The sequence below is a fragment of the Mytilus edulis genome, chromosome 8, assembly GCF_963676685.1.
Source record: "Mytilus edulis chromosome 8, xbMytEdul2.2, whole genome shotgun sequence".
In the NCBI taxonomy this organism is placed as follows: domain Eukaryota; kingdom Metazoa; phylum Mollusca; class Bivalvia; order Mytilida; family Mytilidae; genus Mytilus; species Mytilus edulis.
The window spans coordinates 35,058,930-35,079,277 of NC_092351.1; the positions used below are offsets into that span (position 1 = coordinate 35,058,930).

The 20,348-nt window shown below is 32.2% G+C and overlaps 2 long non-coding RNA genes across 2 annotated transcripts; one reads left to right on the forward strand and one right to left on the reverse strand.

Moving 5' to 3' along the window:
• Positions 1 to 5,763: 5,763 nt before the first annotated feature.
• On the forward strand, positions 5,764 to 11,779 carry LOC139485447 (uncharacterized). The gene is made up of 3 exons (XR_011655322.1): positions 5,764 to 5,867; positions 10,438 to 10,514; positions 11,616 to 11,779. It is a non-coding gene; the product is annotated as an uncharacterized lncRNA (long non-coding RNA).
• Positions 11,780 to 14,370: 2,591 nt separating this feature from the next.
• On the reverse strand, positions 14,371 to 20,348 carry LOC139485448 (uncharacterized). Its single transcript, XR_011655323.1, has 3 exons — positions 20,147 to 20,348; positions 17,648 to 17,706; positions 14,371 to 14,652 (listed from the first exon to the last, which is right to left on the reverse strand). It is a non-coding gene; the product is annotated as an uncharacterized lncRNA (long non-coding RNA).

Sequence of the window (20,348 nt, forward strand, 5' to 3'; positions counted from 1 at the left end):
TGTACTGTAGATTCCTTTACTTTCTAAGATAAAAGTTTTTGTGGTTGAGGAAAACTTGCATTTTCGTGGATATTTGATTCCTGTAGAAATTTGAAATTCGTTAGACATTGATTCCGTCGTTACTGTGTATCCACAAAGTTCACAAATAATGGTTTCCAACTAATAATAATGAATCGACTATACTTTTGGTAGTAAAGGGACAATTGTAAATCACCAATGTCCGAATCTTATAAATCCAATTAGGAAATATACGAAAGCTTTAAAGAATTACATCAGCTCTACACAAAGCTAGATCGAGTGCTCAGACAGGGTAAGAGCCTTCTGCTACTTCATTTTCTCAAATATTTGCCGAAGAAGGTTTTACATCAAGAGTATGACCCTCTTAAGGAACATTGTATAATGTGAATATGCATGCTCGCATCGTAGTTTAAATGAATATGTCACAACATCATTATATGATGCATTGTAGGGTATGTTACTGCTGGGGAATGGTTAGTTAGCAGCATCATCATATTGTAAAACGAATTCCAAAGTTATCTTTTCGTGTCAATATCAAGATAGTATCCAAATTTTGAATAGGACTATCATCATTGATGCAAAGTTCACGCGTACTTATGAGAGACAATACCTAACTGTAGCTTATTAAGATGATCATGGAATATGGATATGTAACTGAAATGATGCATCATAACATTTGAAGATTAAACGCAGATTAAACTTATATATTCATGTCGTCTAGATTTAGCTTCAAACAATGAAAAACAAATCTTCGAACGGAAAAGCATGTGTAGCTTTTATAAAAATGAAGAATGCTATTAAACAAAAGAAAATCCATTAAAATTGTTTTTGAAATTACATAAACAATATATATTATCCAAATAACTTTGGTAGAGCAGTTTCTTCGTTAGGAGCACACTCCTGCATATGAAGTCCGTATAGTGTGAACATTAAAACATTTGGCGGGAAATGCGAGTCTTGTTTGCTACGTTAACGTTTGATGGATAGAATATCGGAGAAGTCGAATAATAATTTAAGAATCTTTGTAAAATTGTCGTGAATTTTCTATTATACTGTGTCCTAGTATTTAGAGGTATAAGTTGATATTTTAAATTATGTTGTTTCTGTAACCTATTGTGTATTCATGGTTTTCAATTTTTAAGTTGTATATAATACTTCATTATATGTTTAAGTCATATGAAACCGCAAATTAAAAAAAAAATATGCAAATGTTTTTTTAAAACTAAATAGATAGTTCAAATACTTTTTTTCTGAAGAAAATTCTTTAATATGTTTACATTTAGAGTAAGTTTACCTTTTTTTAATTGCTTGCTTTTGGGAAGCAATTAGGCGAAATACTTTCCGTATGCAAGTGAACTTAACGTGACCCTTCTCCTTAAAATCCAGTGATAGTAATACGTATGAATCTGTCATTGAAATAAAATTTTATCTGATTGTGTATGTTATGCTTCTTTGTTAATTGTTTACTATCAAAGGTGACAATCGGTAAACTACGGCTTCAAAACACGGTAATAATTTAGCTGCAATTTTGCATCTCAAAACAGACCCCCAAAAAATACGATTGTACGATATGTTTGATTAAGAAATGATAAAATCGTGCACAGAATACTAAGTTTATGATATATACATGCATTGGTTGAAGAATTGGATAAACAAAATTTTTCGACAATCACTCGTTGCATATGTTGAACTACAAACAATTTTTATGATATTGTGTGAAATTAAAAAGCTTTTATAATTTTACCTACATTGGGAAATATCATTTTTTTTTAACAGCACTGTGAAATATTCAATTCAAATATTTGTCAAGGGTCTTGGTCTTTTTTGTTTTGATACCTTAAGCTTAATCACAAATAGTTGGCCGTAAAGTTATGAAAATAATTCCCATGTTATGATTATTTTTGATATTTGGATAAAAATTCGAAAATATAAGCTTTTGATTGAATAAAAAAGTTTAAGATAGATTGTATGAACATCGTATCCTTAACAAACAAAACATTTTTTGTGATATTTCAACATCAACCAGTTGTTTCATATCTTGCATCTTTAACACAAATTGTTAACCTATAAAAATCCATCATTTAGTACATAAGAAAATGCCTGTACCAATTCAGGGATATGACAGTTGATATTCATTAGTTTGCCGTGTTTGAACTTTTAAATTTGCAATTGGTTAAGAATTTTCCATTTTGAATTTTAACGTTGAGTTAGGAATTTTAATTTTTTTACTTCTTTGTATATTTATTTATAATTGAATTATTTCTAATGAGTTGACCGGTATACTATTTAGCATCTTATTGTATTTCTTGTCCTAGTTTATGTTTTTCTTAAAAAATATGTAAATGTGCATAAATGTTTTTGGTGTTATATTTGGTAATAAAGGAAATTTTGTCGTCTCTAAATGTCTATAACCCCTTCTGTCGCCATTTTTGTTACGAAAATTTCAAAGTTCAACACTTTAAAGAGCAAAGATAGTGAATAAACTCATCAAAGATACCATGATTAAGTTTTGTATTTGCCCCAGACGCGCGGTTCGTCTTCAAAAGACTCATCAGTGAAGCTCGAATAAAAAAGGTTTAAAAGGCCAAATAAAGTACGAAGATGAGGAGCATTGAGGACCAAAAATTCCAAAACGTTTTGCCAATTACAGCTTAGGTAATCTATTCCTGTGTTAGAATTGAATAAGAAGAGTTGTGCCATTTTGTACATTTACCAAGGGAAATCTCTGTTCAAATCTTAATTGTTTCGTTGCATTAAATTGAATAATGGGGATAATGTGGCTCAAATAATCAAGATTTTTTAAGAAAATCCGTAGACTTTGAGATTTTCGTTAAAAGTTCTGTAAACGCATTACTCGTTTTTCCTTGATGTGCTAGCGTTTGTTATTGATTAAAGGCCTAACCAACCTTTACATTTAAAACAAAAAAAAACTCATGCTGAGTCACTCAAGTCAAATGCACCCTAGAATGCGTACTTGAATTGGTCCATATTTATATTTGTTCTAACCAATATTTACATCTGTAAACTTGTCCTAAGGAATCATTTGTATCACTGCATGCAATGATCCTACATGTATATCTATCAAGCACAGAATGGTCCCATATAAGAGTACAAGAGGAAAAGCTGTGAATTTTCTATAAAATGATTAGCATTGAAACAACAAAATGGTACATAATTCTTGATTCTGTGATGTTAATCGTTTCCTCCGAAGTCTTATCGGAAATTTTTTTTTGTCTAACCGAAAAAGTTCTGGTAGCACATTTTTGTATGAATACAAAATCCAATTAATTATGAAACACGACATCAGCAGTTATCATGAGTTAACACAATTACAAACATGCTATATGCAAATTTGTTGTACAATACGTATTATAAGGTTTCGCTCGATTTCGGTTTTAGACATTTTGAAAACACTATTTTTAAAACATGCTGAATCTCTATAAATTCTCTGCTATCACTTATATGTACCAATTAGCTGGTTCAATCACATTTTATATTTAATTTAGTATAGAAGCATGCTCACTGTCACCATACAAAAAAACACCAAAGCGAAGTCTTTATATCAAGCCTCACTTATCGGTCGTCACACTGTCTATGTCACTCCGCCCAGCTTTAAATGAAATTCCATATCACGGCTTTGTGACGTCAAATTAACTTCGACCTATACATATTAGCGACGTCATAATGTTTGAACCGACGTTGATAAGTTTGATCACACAGAGACATAACTTGACTTGCACCTTTTGAAGAAGAAAAAAAAATACTAAAAACCAGCACCACTGAGAAATGTTGTAATCATCAGTGTTCTATGAAAGTTATTTCATAAGTTCTATGAGCTCCTGTTTAACACCGAGACAAAAGCTTCTAATTGGACATTAAACTCTTATGGAAGAGACACTGAAAAACTTATAAAAACTGTCACCATAATGCAGCAGTGCATTAATACAGTTTGAGAAACATGAACCTAAGGTATGAATCACTATAAACATTACAAACAGTCTTCAAGCCGTGCTTGCTTGAGTTTTTTTTTCAAGTTCATTGTGATCTGGACGTGAAGCACAAAACTAAACATGCTATTGAGGTCTGGAGCTGGCTTGTCAGTAACTGCTAGTAGTCTTTTCTTATGTATGTATTTTTGTCATTTTGTTGATTTTCTTTTGTTACCTATTCTATATCAGACTCGGACTTCTCTTAAACTGAGTTTTACTGTGCGTATATATTGTTCTGCGTCTTGTTTTTTCTTCAGTAGCTAGAGGTATAGGGGAGGGTTGAGATCTCAAAAAACATGTTTAACCCCGCCGCATTTTTGTGCCTGTCACAAGTCAGTATACTTAGCCTTTGTAACTGAAACTCTTTTTTTTTTGTCAAAGGATCTTTTTGAAAATATCATGCTATATTAAAATTAAATAATCAAACCTTTCTTTCTTTTTTTTTTATTCAGATTTACAGTAATTACTTTTAAGTAATGCATCAGCAACTAAATATTCTTTCAACGATTCGTTTATCATCTACTTGATGAGTATTTAAATCCTATGTGTTTTCTTTTATTGCCTTGTACATAAATAAGACCTTTCGTTTTTCTTTAGTTATTTTTGGGTTTTTTTTCTTTCATATTTGTCATTTTGGGGTACTTTTATAGTATGCTTGTTAGGAACTAACTGTACATCATTTATGCGGACCTGTTTCTGTGTTGTTATGAGTTACAATGTATGACTTCAACCAGCAAAGAACCATCATAATAACATCTTAAACAAAAAATCAATAATACTTTCAGATGTTTAAATGATATATTGGCTATATTGTCACTATCTTATGGTATTTATATATCTGAACTGGTACAATTCGCTTTTGAATGTAACAACGTATTAGATTTTAGCGAAAGAATTTTATGTTTTACAGAAAAAATATTACATCAGGGTTTTTGATATCATAGATAAGTCAAAACATTTAGTAAATTTTATCATCGGTACAAGGACATCATTCGTTAATATAAACCAACACGAAATCATCTTATACGTCACATATTTCACAACCAGTCTTTTGTGGTAATATTATTTATAAAGCACAAAAATGTCGGGGTTCACCTAAAAAGCTAACAAAACCTTTTAACATATGAATTAAGACGAGATGTAGTTACAATACTGTTGTCAAGTCATTAGGATGGAACATCTTGACTTAAACATTGGTTCACTTATAGGGACATTGAAATTAACACATTTATTCTAAAACAGGTTGTTGACATAATACGGGTTATAGATATAGGAAGATGTGGGGTGAGTGCCAATGAGACAACTCTCCATCCAAATAACAATTTATAAAAGTAAACTGGTTAAGGTCAATGTACGGCCTTCAACACTGAGCCTTGGTTCACACCGAACAATACGCTATAAAAGGCCCCAAAATTACTAGTGTAAAACCATTCAAACGGGAAAACCAACGGTCTATTCCATATAAAAAAACGAGAAACAAGAAACACGTTTAAATTAAATAAACAAACGACAACTACTTTACATCAGATTCCTGACTTAGAACAGGTGTGTTCTTCTCATATTGTTCATGATTGATTGATACTAAAATCCTATCGGGGTGAGTGTGCTTGTTATTCATATGATGAAGACATAATCCTTCAATCAGTTTAATTTAGGTCTAGAGCTGGCATGTCAGTTTAATTGAGGTCTTGAACTTGCATGTCAGTAACTGGTAGTAGTATTTTGTTAATGTATGTATCATTGTCATATTGTTTATTTTCTTTGTTACCTATTTTGACATTGGACTCGGAATCTTTTCAACAGAATTTTACTGTGCGTATTGCTATGTGTTTGTTTTACTATATTGGCCAGATGTATAAGGTAAGGGTTGATATGTATTTTTTTTTCGCATGTTTGTGCCTATCCCAAGTCAAGATCCTCTGGCCTTTGGTAGTCTTGTATGATTTTTGATTTGATTCATTTACATATTTTGGTATGACGTTCATTATCATTGAACTAGTACACAATTTTGTTAAGGTAACGTGTTTTTTTCACTGTATTGAAGACACATTGGTGGTTTTAAGCTGTTTTTGCTCTTAAGTCGAAGTGTTGTCTCTTTGACACAATCCCCATTTCCATTATCAATTTTATTATTGCTAGGCAATATTGGTTGCGATCATTTCTGAAGGCCATACGATGTCCTACTGTTGCTTACTTCCCAATCGTGTGGTCTTTTGTGGAGAAACTACTCAATAGAAATCGTCATATATTTATGTTGATAATGACATAACTGAAAGTATGTGAAATTCTTACATCAATAATTCAGGCGGAATCTATATACTAAGTATATAATATATTCTAACCCAATTTTTGTCAGATTCCCTCTTGTTTGTTATTTGAAGAAGAAAAACATAATACACTTTGATACACTACGTAAACTGAATCTAGTTATTTCCTCAATAAATAAATTATTTCCACTTTGCATATACTTACCAACCGGCATATCAACTAAAATCAACATCAAGAGAACAACAAAAACTATGAGTTTGTTTAACTTCATATATTTGTTTACAAAACTTGATGTCATGTTCATACTTTTCTACAATTTCCTCTAATTTCCGGGCTATTTTCAAAATTCTTAATCGGTGCGAGACAAATATTTCTCTTCACTAGTGAAATATATGTTATCGGCATATGATTGTTCGAAATTTAATTATGACGTCACATTTTCTTTGTTTCTTCTGAATTTCCTATTGTGAAGTCATGAAAAAAGACGACCATGCCTATACATTTAGAACATATACGTAAAAAAAGAGAACAAAGCTTTCTGAAAATAATTGAAAATGAAGGATTAAAATTATTTTGGAAACATATTCTACCACTATATCTCCCCACTCTCAACAGTTAAGGTTTAATTATTTAAAAAGCTCGGCAAGTCTCGCGCTTTAAATATTGAAATTTAACTGATTTGAGTTGAGAAATATAGAAACACACTTTCTGACGATAAGAACTATTTGTTTTTTTTATTGGTTTGTTTTGTAATAGTATACACTATGCATATAACCAGCTGGCCTAGTGCATTAAGAATACAACATAAGATTAGTCTACTTACACAACATTACATAGATTTACCTTATTTTCTTCAATGACTTATATAAAACATGACGAACTAGTTATGAAATGACACGTAAATATAAATATGTTTACCAACCTTGAACGATTTAAATGTGTTTCTAACATCATAATAAATGTAAATGTCGAGCGGTGGACACGATTTTAATTAATTAAAGTCACATCCTTATTATTTCATAGATGATATTAAGTTTTGGTTTACAGTTGTGTTTTTTGTTTCGATGATTGGTGGAGTTTCTTTGTCAGTTGTTGTAGACTTCCCCTTTTGGAATGTGTTTTCATATTTTATTATGTAATTAAAAGCTAATTACGAAGTTTATTTTCATTTTAAAAAATCTGATGATGTTGATACCAGATTTGTTGACATGAATATCAATAATGTGGTCATTTTTATAAATTTCCCGTATAAAAAACTTTGAACTTTTTGAAAAACTAAGGATTTTCTTATCCCAGGCATAGATTACCTTAGCCGTATTTGGCACAACTTTTTGGAATTTTGGATCCTCAATGCTCTTCAACTTTGTACTAGTTTGGGTTTATAAATATTTTTGATTTGAGCGTCACTGATGAGTCTTATGTAGACGAAACGCGCGTCTGGCGTACTAAATTATAATCCTGGTACCTTTGATAACTATTGTGAGTGTGATGAGCAATAACAATTATTGTTGAGGGAACTGCTTAAGTTTTGAAAGAAACTAATGTTATTACATATTTTGTTTGTTTCGTGATTATCTATATCTAGCATGAATGACATTCAATGTTGTAAACTGATTACTGCCCTATCCCGATATAATCGATGTAACCGTCTTTTAACAAATCAAATGTTTTGAGAATCACTTTCATTAAGATGCTTGATTGACAATATATTTGTAACCTTTATATGACGAGTTCAAGTTGGCAATATTTAGAACCTGCAACACATGCTTGTAACTGTAAATTATAGTCGCATTTGGTAATGCGTATATGTCCTACATGTATAAGCAGTTCTTTAAACAGAATGACAATATAAGTAAAATTGTTCGCTACAGACACCCTACGGATTCATAGAAGGGTAGTACACACATAGGGGGCTAGCCCGAAGTCCTAATCTCCTATGTATTTTATTCACATTGTATGGTTCGTAGAGGGTCAGTAGGAAACCGTATAATGAGGTTATCGCATGTGGAACTTTTTCTGTTGCGTTATGTAGAAATGTTAACAATTAAACCCAAGTCACCAATACCAGTAGAACTTGCCACACTAAAAAAAGAAAGGAAAATAAAAAAAAAAACTAAAAGAACGTGTTTAATCATTAATTGTTTTCTTCTCCTGGTAAATCCTTGGGAAATGTTTGAAAGACCGGTTCCTCTGTTTAATCTTTTCTAATTCCAAACGATCTGTAACTTGTTTCTGTTTCCATTGTTTTCTTCTGTTGTACTGTAACAGCACTGTCCATGGTTAGGGGAGGGTTATTGACATTTAAAGATAACAACTTAAGTTAGTCTATTGGCCCATTGAGTAACATGCTGGCAGATATCACTCTTGAGAGTTTTTACTACTCAGATTGAAATAATTTAAAATGTGCAAACATACATTCCTTTATATTTTGATAAGGTTGAAATAGTCAAAGTATGTCATCTTCCTTAAAAATTGATAACGTGTTCACCATTTGTCCAACTTAGCACTTCATTGGAACTATGTTTCCGAATATGAAGGGTAGTGTAGATTTAATTTAATATAAAAATTCTTTTTTCCTAGAACTATGAGGTCAATTAATACGATATTCCCGTGCTTGCATTTCCTATCATGATTTTCTTGATAGAGGGTTGCTTCTCACAAGGAAGCTATTAAACCAAGAGTTCCAATGGTGAAGTTGAAATCATCCCTTCGTAAATTTTACGGACGCCATCACGAGTTGGTTGACCGTTATGGAATAACGGTTTCACAAATGATATCGGCTATGTTCCATAAGTCGTAACTACAATGCCCTTCCCTTTCATGAATGTGACCTACCGAATTAGACTATTTACCGGATTTGTTATCACATAAGCAACACGTGGAACAGTATCTGTTTACCCTTTCGGAGCACCTAAGATCACCCCTAGTTTTTGGTGGGGTTCGTGTTGTTTATTCCTCAGTTTTCTATGTTGTGTCATGTGTACTATTGTTTGTCTGTCTTTTTCATTTTTAGCCATGGCGTTGTCAGTTTACCTTTTATGAGTTTGACTGTCCCTTTGGTATCTATCGTCCCTCTTTTTTAACACAAAAATTGATAGAAATCATACTAAAGTCGCCAACTATAATATGTTTCTGGTGTACTATGGTTTCGCTGCATACGTTGATAATACATCGGGTATTTTGAACATGAAATCATTTAATATGCAATTTAAATAAAAGGGTCATAAAAAAGTGCATAATAACATGCAGAACAGCTTTCAATATTCACCGGCATTATTGCTTTTGAACAACAAATATATTATAATGTCTCTTGTGTATCCTTTTACTTTTAAATTATCATTAATAGTAGTCTATTAGTTATGTTTGTTTTTCCTTTGTCACTTCATACACTAAGGTTTTGTATTACAAACATTGGCATGACTCATATCAATCACAAACCTATTCGACAAATTCTCTAGAATATAGAGTCTTTTAATGATGAGAAATAAAGATTTAGTTAATAAAAAGAAATCATCTACATGCCTAATTGTCTCTTTCTCGTTGTTAACATTAATTCTAAAACACAGACAGGTATGTTCTGAAGTTACCTTATCAATAAAATTTGGATAAAAAGTGTTTTTAAAGGAGCACTAGTTACGTGTATACAAAAAATCTAAAGTATGATGTTTTTTTTTTATTCAAACATTAATGAACATGAAATAGTGAAATAATAATTCGCTTTTAGCCGCCAGTATGGTTCAATTTTGTCAAATTAAGCTAAGAAACATTGATGAAAGATTATTCACTTGCAACTGATTAATTCGACCTCTGTGTGTCCGTGTGTATGTAAACCTCAATTAAACCTCTTAGCTAGAGATGGATAACACATGTACATGTACGGTCATTTTCAGGAAAAGAATGTCAACATTGACAGTGAAAAAAGGTAATTCAATTAATTAACTGATGCAAGAAATTCGATCCACAAAAAAATCTAATACAGATACTAACAATGAATGACATATAGTTTTTTTCATATAACCTATATCAGAAATAAAGAGACCTAGAAAAATCAAATTGCACGAGTAAGCTCTCTATTTGTATCTCTATTTATGTTTATATCTATTGTAAGTATCAACTCAGAAGATGGACATGTATTCATTTATTAATATTATGATAATGACAGCTGCCTCTGGAAGATATAGGAAGGGTCATAGAGGTTATAAAGGTAGTCATTCTAGTGGAGGACATTGTGGAGGAGGGGTAAGTTTGAAGTTTATTGACTTAGCTAATGATTTACGAAAACTGCATTCGACTCATCAGTCGGAATGAATCTTCGTATATTATATAACAAAAAAAAAGCATATACGTTTGTTATCCTTGACTTTTTGATTTTTAAAATATTCATAAAATATTTCGACTTCCTGTTTATGTCTTGATATAAAAATATTTTAATCGAGATCGATCATTTCATCCGTTAATAATTGCGTTCCAATACAATGCATAGTACCCATGAATGAGACCGTTGAACATAAACAATATAATAGCCATGCGAGAGCACAGTAGACAGCCTGTTTATTTTTGAAATAGGAGAAATTTGAGAACAAATTTTAAAAATATATAATACAGATATGTAACTTTATATATCATGCCACAATAAGAAAAATATCATTTTCTGTATCATGTTGATACGGTAAACAAATTAGTACATGTATATAACTTATATATTTCTTTGGGAGAGAGACGAAAACATCAAATCCTATCAATAAGTGTTTATCAACTACAAAGACATTCGACCATTTCTGAAATTATTTTATGTAACTTTCGAGTTGCCATTTCTGTCCATGAAAACATAAACATAAACATATCCCGCTTAACATGTATCAGATTTACATGTTAAGATAAAAAAAAAAAACTACATCCGATCAGATTGATTAACAATGACCAGTCATATCATTATAAGTATAAGGGGTAAATTATATTTTTGGTATATTTATTATGACCCAAAAATATTCAATTAAATTCTGCTGGAACAACAACAATCTCACATGTATGTGAAGGCAAGGTAAACGTATATTTTTTTTAGCGTATTTGAATCAAAAGAACAAAAAACAAAGGTTTTTTTACAGAAAGTTCGCCACTTAAAAGTCTTTTTTTTTATTTTACAACCATACACATATATAAAGAAGAATCATTTCTTTGAATACAGACAAGAATCTTGTTTTGACTAGTTCAGTGGTTTTATCATCAGACTTTTTACGGCAATTGTCGAATTTCCTCGCTCAATATTATCAACATAGCAGCATCAAAAAAACATTGACTACAACTCATATTTCTTCAAATAGGTTTCATTTATTTTTACAGAACAGTGGTCATGGTAGTAAATATCACGGTTATCCTAAGAGTGGTGGAAGTTACAGATATAGGGGATGATAAATTAAACACAGTAATCATTCCTGAGTATTTACAATAAATAAAATGATGAATTATGTTTTCTTATTTATTAATGCAGTTCTTATATCACACACTTTTTTATATTCTAGATAAGGTGTTTTCTATTGTGGAAATTGATATTAAATAATGATGTTACTGTTTAAAATTATTTTTACAAAACACATAGTGTCAGCATTCACCTAAAAAGCGAACAAAACCTTTTAAACAGACTTATTAAGAAGGGATATAGTTGACTGTCCCTCTTTTTCTCTGTATCTTTTGCCTTCCTTTCATTAAAAGTGTTATATTTTGGCTTTAATATTGATTCAATTATAGGCCGCGTCTTTGCATCGGAAATAAACACATATGTTTTTAAACCAGTTTTTGGCATGATACGAGTTGTGTTCTTCTCATATATTTTATGATGATATGATACTAAACCCCTAACGGAAGGGGTTGTGTAGATATACATTTGATGAAGACATAATCTTTCAATTAGTTTAATTGAGGTCTGGAGCGGGCATATTAGTAACTTTATTCATTTATGTATCATTGCAATGTTGCAAAGTTTCTTTTGTTACCTATTCTGACATCGGACTTGGCTTCTTTTAAATAGCGTATTGCTGTGAATATAAAAAAAGATGTGGTATGATTGCCAATGAGACAACTATCCACAAAAGACCAAAATGACACAGACATTAACAGTGAGTTTGTTTTTCTATATTGGCTGGAGGAATAGGAGAAAAAGATGTTCAACACCTTCTACATTTTTGCGCCTGTCCCATGTCAGGAGTCTCTGGTCTTTTTTCGTCTTGTTTGATTTTAAATTTTAGTTCATTTATATATTTCTGAGATTAGTATGATGTCCATTATTACTGAACTAGTAATAGGAAGATGTTATGTGAGTGTCAATGAGACAACTCTCCATCAACTTAACAATTTATAAAAGTAAATCATTATACTACACATTTTTGTTAAGGGGCAAGCTGAAGCACGCCCCCGGGTGAGGGATTTTCTATCTGTTTTAATGGCCCTATTGTGGCCTTCGGCTGTTTTCTTCGCTTTGGTCGGGTTGTTGTATCTTTGACACATTTCCCATTTCCATTTTTAATTTAATGAGCTTTAAAAAGTAAAATAACAAAAAATTCGAACCCAAAGGCAGATTCAAAACTGAAAGTCCCTTTTAAATCAAAGGCTCAAAAACATATAACTTTAATTTGTAATAAAAGAGTTATTTCAACGTAATGTGTACATATTTAACAGAGTCGAAATTTCCAATAAAACATGCCAAGCCAATAAAAGAGAAAAACAACAAAAAAGACAATAGACAGTAATCAACATACAACATAGAAGCACGAATCAAACTAGGAGTCATCTCATTTGCTCTGGAAGGATATCAGATCTTGTTCCACTGGTGTCATCCGCCGTAATATTCATGTAGATACATACTTGACGATGAGTCTAATTTGGTAGGTCATTTATGGTGAAAAGTGGACGAGATCAAGATCACGAAATTGGAACCTACATGTTTATATCAGTCGTCACCTATTTACCAATGAGAAGACTATTCTATTAACGCACTTAATTTGGTTTTCATAAGAGTTCATGCGATTCCCTCAGAATTTGTGTTTATCTTGAATCATAATTTACTTAACATGTTTAATACAGTTTTAATAATTAATCTTCGCTTAAGATAACATGGGATAAAATATTCAAAGGGAAAAAGGTGGGACAAAGAACAAAAGTGACAACGACATCGGAGAATACAATAAAAAGTGCACAAAACGCAACATAGAAACCTAAACACAGAGCAGCACGAAAAACCTTGGATTGTCGTAGGTGCTCCGGATTGGTAAGCAGATCCTGATCTACATATGGCATCTGTTGAGCTTATAATGTAACTAGAAATCCATTGATAAGTATATTTTTGTATGTCCAATATACTGTTGAAGAACATTGAGGTTCCAACATTTCAAAAAGATGTGCCAAATACGGCTAAGGTAATCGAATAAATCCCTTGGTGGTTTCGAATACTTCATACTTTGGCAAACTGTTAATTTATAAAAAAAAAAAAGAAAAGAAAAAAAGAAATATGAAGCAATACCAAAAACGTTGCATTCGTTGTGTATTTTTTGCATTTCAATAGTCTGTAGAACATATTTTTAATACTGCATATCATTGTTTCTCCGCTTATTACTTATGTCCTAGCTGTATGTACAAGTCGTCTGAGATGTTTTGAAAAAGAGTTTCAGAATGGGTGTTTCCTTACCAGTTAGCTAAGTACTTAAGTTACTTTGATCAGTGTATGATATAGAATAGTATTTTGTTGTATATTGAAGTTTGTACTGCTGTTTTCCATATTTGTGTTCTTTCCAATAATTGCAATAAATTTTTGACATTTCACATCATGTCATATTGTACGTTGGTAATTGGTTGTGTTTTAGTTCAATGTTTCTGTTGTTCTGTTGTTTCCCTCTTATTGTTGATGTATTTCCCTCGTTATCCTGATTTGGTTTTGCTTGATCGTGCAAGGTCTATCAGACAGTGATAAACAACTGCTGTCTTTATCTGTGTATTGTTTTAAGAAGAAACTTGACAGAAAACTTTAAACAAAACATAAAATAATAAATAAAAAAGTTGACATTTGATGAATGTGTCAGTATGGTATAAAAAATATTTAAAACTATTTATGATGTCAAGATTTGTATTAGCCACATTATATTTCAACCGTAAATTCTATCAAACTCACACACGTATGACTATGGTAATCTCAAATCAGTATTTCGGAATTGTATTAAACAGTTTTAAAGATATATTTTATAGCAAAACTTAAAAATATTTAAAATATTCAGAAGCTATATCTTTTATCAAAGTATCGTCCTCTATATCAGTAATTTCCACCATGTCTCCCACGATAACCGTAATAGTCACCACCACCACCACCACCACCAAATCCACCACCACTAGGCTGCAAAATAAATTAAGGTTGTTTGAGAAATCGTCCATTGTGTAAAACATATTGAGTAATCGTATTGTAGTGTGCGAGTAGATTTGTTAGTGGTTTACATATTTGTTATACGTTTCATGTATACGGTTTTTGCGATTAATTCAATTTCTCTATTTTTTGTGCTATTTTCACATTTCCTGACTGGTGTGAGAAAAATATTTCTCCTCACTAGTGAAAAATCTGTTCTCGGCAAATGATTAGTCGAAATTTAATTATGACGTCAAAATGTTTTGTTTTCTTCTAAATTTTCCTATTGTGACGTCATGAAAAAGGCGACCTTGCCTGATGACGTCGCATATGAAGAACACAAGTTTCTGAAAATCTTTAGAAAAGAATGATTGAAGTCATCAGAGAAACAGATTACGACACTATAACGCATGTATCACGATATTTCTCCACTCTCGACAGTTAAATTTAATTATTTTTAAAATGCGCGGCAAGCCTCGCGCTTTAAATAATAAAATTTAACTGTCTCGAGTGGAGAAATAGCGTAATACACTTGTTGCAGTGCAGGAATCTATATGTATAAGTCGGAATGAGGTTTCTGTTATTTGAAAAATGAATTCGCTATGTAACTGGTATTTTATGTTAAAACATTACGGTTTTAATCAGGAGGCAATTATTGTCCATTTTCGACGCTTAAACTTTTGATTGTTTTTTAAACTAGTCATTTTTACGAAAAGTCAGTAACTTAGATTGGATTTAGTAACTGTTCAGAAACCTTTGCTCCTTTCAGGACACGAATTTATATAGTCTTTAGTTTTCTAAGTTGTGCTTTGTGTACTGTTTGTATTTTTCTTTTAAGCCATGGCGTTGTCAGTTTATTTTCGATCAATGAGTTTAAATCCCTCTGGTATTTTCGCCCCTCTTTTATATAAGGACACTTCAATTGTTTCTTACTTCGAATAGTTTAACTACTAGTATATTTTGTGTTTATAGTTATTGCTCTTTTAGCTAAACATAACGAATTCTTAAGGTGGTACCTAACACTACAGGGAGATAACTCTGAAAAATCAGCTAAACGTTTTAATCACGTTGCATTTTTAAGGGAATATGAAGCTTCTCAATGATCAAAATTAGTGTTTGTCAAACTGTTATATAATCAGTGTAATTTTTCTGATAAAATGGTTGGTTCAAATTCTTTGATTTTTTTTATATTTTTGTCAAAGGGTCAAAGTAAATACTTTGTCAAAATTTTATGAAAATTAAACGAGCCAAATTAATTTTGGGGAAGGTGTCGAGTACTTCCTTAAACTAATTTTGTTTATGCTTATTTATCCTTGTTTACCTTTTAAAAATATTTACTGCGTAGATTATGTCATAACGATAAATTGTGTTATGTCACTTTAATTGTCTTTAATTTAAAAAGACATAAATGACAACTGTGAAACGAAACATTGAAAACTTGTTGTTCATTTGTCTGTCTTTTTCTTTATTCAATGTCTCGTTCTAAAAACACATATTTATTCTAATTATTTGTAAGATCTGATCTTAAAATATTTAGCCAATGTTATTAATTTAAAAAAAATATTTATCATGTTAAACGTATCTGAAGCCACAGGTATTTGCATTTTTGCAAATAAACACTGGATGAGTTCGTTTTATCTTTGTCGATTCAACAAAAATAACAAAATGTTTGATTTGTAGGTTTTTTTTAATATTTTACCCACTTTTTTTCCAAAAAAAAACTTATATGTTAAGCAATAAACTAATGCATTCTGACACAAATTATGATTCTGTAATAGGCTTGTGTGTCTTATTAGAAACATCATTTTCCGGACTTAATATGATATCAAATTCCAAATTTACTTATATTAAAGCAATATGATCATGAATTCAAAATATGATGATATGACTTTTTGTTTACATTGAGGTCAAAAGAATCATAACAAAGCCGAATTGTCATGTACTCTATTTGTTAACCAGTCTTTCAGCACTTTATAACAAGAATATTTGGATTTTATTGATACGTTAATAAAAACAAGAATTTGTAAAATTCAGGGTTACTGTTGTTTTTGTTTATTGAATATGTATTAATGTTTGATTCATGTTCATTTAAAGATATCTGTATGAATATATTTAGTCTGTTGACAATTTTTCGAGATTTAGAAGGCGAAATACTAGTAGTATAAACAATTGGAGAGTGTGCCGTACACGTTTGTCGTTTTACTGCTGTCATAAGCACGAATATAAATCAGTACATATATTGAGTAATGAAAAGCTCATCTTGAAAACATGAAACCTGATTATATCAAATAATATTTATTTAGTTTCAAATATATTGGTAATGTATTCAGTCATATATTACGACTGAATATGAGTAATGGACGTACAACAAACAATCCATTACAATTTTAAACAAACTCCACTATTTTCTTTAAACCTGAACCAATTAAGATAATTATAATTTCATTCGTTTAAACGGGCAGTGCATTAGAATGAAATTAATTTCTCCTGGGTGTTTCATCATATGTAGCATAGAGGGCGTAATGTTTTTCCGCTTAAAAATTATTCTCGCGGAATTTTATTGCCTATGTAATCATTGAGCACGACATCGTCAATCTGAGCAGTCGAATTTTCTTGGTAAATTTTAATTCTGGTTAAAATTTATTAAGCTTTTTATTTGGAGAGTTTTTTGTTTGCTACTGATGTTTGAATTATATATTTTATATGTAGATATATATGTATGAATTGTGTTTATTTCTTATTAAATATAGAGCATCGGCGTTGTCGTGCGACTATCCACTTTACAAAGTCTTTGGTATTTATTATAGCCTTTTATGGCATGTATATTCAGAGTGTATATGTATACCTGGATATTTGGTACAAGTATTGGCTATACTTGGATATTTGGTACAAGTATTGATTATACTTGGTTATTTGGTGCAAGTATTGGTTTTATGGCTACATTGATGGGTGGTTTATACCAGGAGAATAAGAAAATCTTTCCACTCACCCTTCTAACCGAATGTCTTCTATACCCCGTATGTCCTTGGTTATATCTTCCATAAGCAGCTGTAATTGTCATTAAATTAATCAATGAATATATATATTTATCATCAAAGTCGATGCAATAAAGAAAAAATAAACATTCTATTTTTGAGTCCAATTCCATTTAGCCCAAACAGTAAAAACATTTATTTTCTGAAAATTTGCTTTATTTATTACAGGGGGAGGGGTGGGAGGGGTGGGAGGGGGTTTTACAATATGAAAACCTACTGTAGTATTGAATGTCCAATTGCTTGTTTTATTTTATGTGTTCTTATTTCAGACTTGCATTGGATAATATTTTCCCAGTTTTGTATTTTTATACTGACTAACAAGGAACGCACTTTTGTAAAGACATCGCTGGTTACTATTTTGTTCAATTTATATTAATGAACAAAACGAACAAATTCAAATATATTTACATTTCATCAATTACAAAATTATACGTGAATGGTGGAAAGATAAAACTTTTACAGAAAGAAGGACAGTGAACTCACAAAAATTGGTCTATAAAATATAACATATTTAACAACATATTGAGCAAATCGAAAAAAAAACATAAAACTGTAACCAAAATCTATATAACATTACTACAATAACTCATATGAATCTAAAGAGAGTATCGTTTACTACAAATACTATAAGTAACTTGATGAATGTGAGAAATACTAACCTGACCGAGAGCTAGGGAAGATTTTATGTGCTCCGATAGGTAAACAAAACCTGTTCCACCTGTGGCTTCCATGAGCTAGGGACGATTTTATGTCCTCCGGTAGGTAAACAAAACCTGCTCCAGCTGTGGCTTCCAAGAGCCAGGGAAGATTTTATGTGCTCCGGTAGGTAAACAAAACCTGTTCCACCTGTGGCTTCCATGAGCTAGGGAAGATTTTATGTGCTCCGGTAGGTAAACAAAACCTGTTCCACCTGTGGCTTCCATGAGCTAGGGAAGATTTTATGTCCTCCGGTAGGTAAACAAAACCTGCTCCAGCTGTGGCTTCCAAGAGCCAGGGAAGATTTTATGTCCTCCGGTAGGTAAACAAAACCTGCTCCAGCTGTGGCTCCCAAGAATCAGGGAAGGTTTTATGTGCTCCGGTAGGTAAACAAAACCTACTCCAGCTGTGGCTTCCAAGAGCCAGGAAAGATTTTATGTGCTCCGGTAGGTAAACAAAACCTGCTCCAGCTGTGGCTTCCAAGAGCCAGGGAAGATTTTATGTGCTCCGGTAGGTAAACAAAACCTGCTCCAGCTGTGGCTTCCAAGAGCCAGGGAAGATTTTATGTGCTCCGGTAGGTAAACAAAACCTGCTCCAGCTGTGGCTTTTAAGAGCCAGGGAAGATTTTATGTGCTCCTGTAGGTAAACAAAACCTTCTCCAGCTGTGGCTTCCAAGAGCCATGGAAGATTTTATGTGTTCCAGTAGGTAAACAAAACCTGCTCCAGCTGTGGCTCCCAAGAACCAGGGAAGATTTTATGTGCTCCGGTAGGTTAACAAAACCTGCTCCAGCTGTGGCTTCCAAGTGCCAGGGAAGATTTTATGTGCTCCGGTAGATAAACAAAACTTGCTCCAGCTGTGGCTTCCAAGAGCCAGTGTAGATTTTATGTGCTCCGGTAGGTAAACAAAACCTGCTCCAGCTGTGGCTTCCAAGAGACAGGGAAGATTTCAGGTGCTCCGGTAGGTAAACAAAACTTGCTCCAGCTGTGACTTCCAAGAGCCATGGAAGATTTTATGTGCTCCGGTAGGTAAACAAAACCTGCTCCAGCTGTGGCTCCCAAAAATCAGGGAAGGTTTTATGTGCTCCGGTAGGTAAACAAAACCTGCTCCAGCTGTGGCTTCCAAGAGCCAGGAAAGATTTTATGTGCTCCGGTAGGTAAACAAAACCTGCTCCAGCTGTGGCGTCCAAGAGCCAGTGAAGATTTTATGTGCTCCAGTAGGTAAAAAAAACCTGCTCCAGCTGTGACTTCCAAAAGCCAGGGAAGATTTTATGTGCTCCGGTAGGTAAACAAAACCTGCTTCAGCTGTGGCTTCCAAGAGCCATGGAAGATTTTATGTGTTCCGATAGGTAAACAAAACCTGCTCCAGCTGTGGCTTCCAAGAGCCAGGGTAGATTTTATATGCTCCGGTAGGTAAACAAAACCTGCTCCAGCTGTGGCTTTTAAGAGCCAGGGAAGATTTTATGTGTTCCGGTAGGAAAACAAAACCTGCTCCAGCTGTGGCTTCCGTGTTATTGTTAATTTACGCAAACAATTCATTGATACGTCTAATTTGACAATTTCATAATCGACTATAAGAAAATATCCCTTTCATCTGTGAAACTGATGTTTAATCGTGGTTATTTTTCTGACAAGTATACACTTGATACATAAATGATGTAATAGTTAATAAATGACAAAAGAAACTAAAATGATAAAAAACAAATCACGAAAAATCGAAGCTTAGCATTTTTATCAATTTAGGTGCTTTATTTACTTACCGGCTGGTATTGTAACTGATGAAAAAATCAACAGAGCAACAAGGACTATAATTCCGAATAACTTCATATCTGTATGTCGTCTTTTTATTTTCACTTCACTATTTCATGTATACTTGTCGAGTCTAAACTTTATATTTATGTTATAATACAGATTTAGTTCCTCATATGTTAGTTTACTTATAAATGTTAATTAATTATGTAA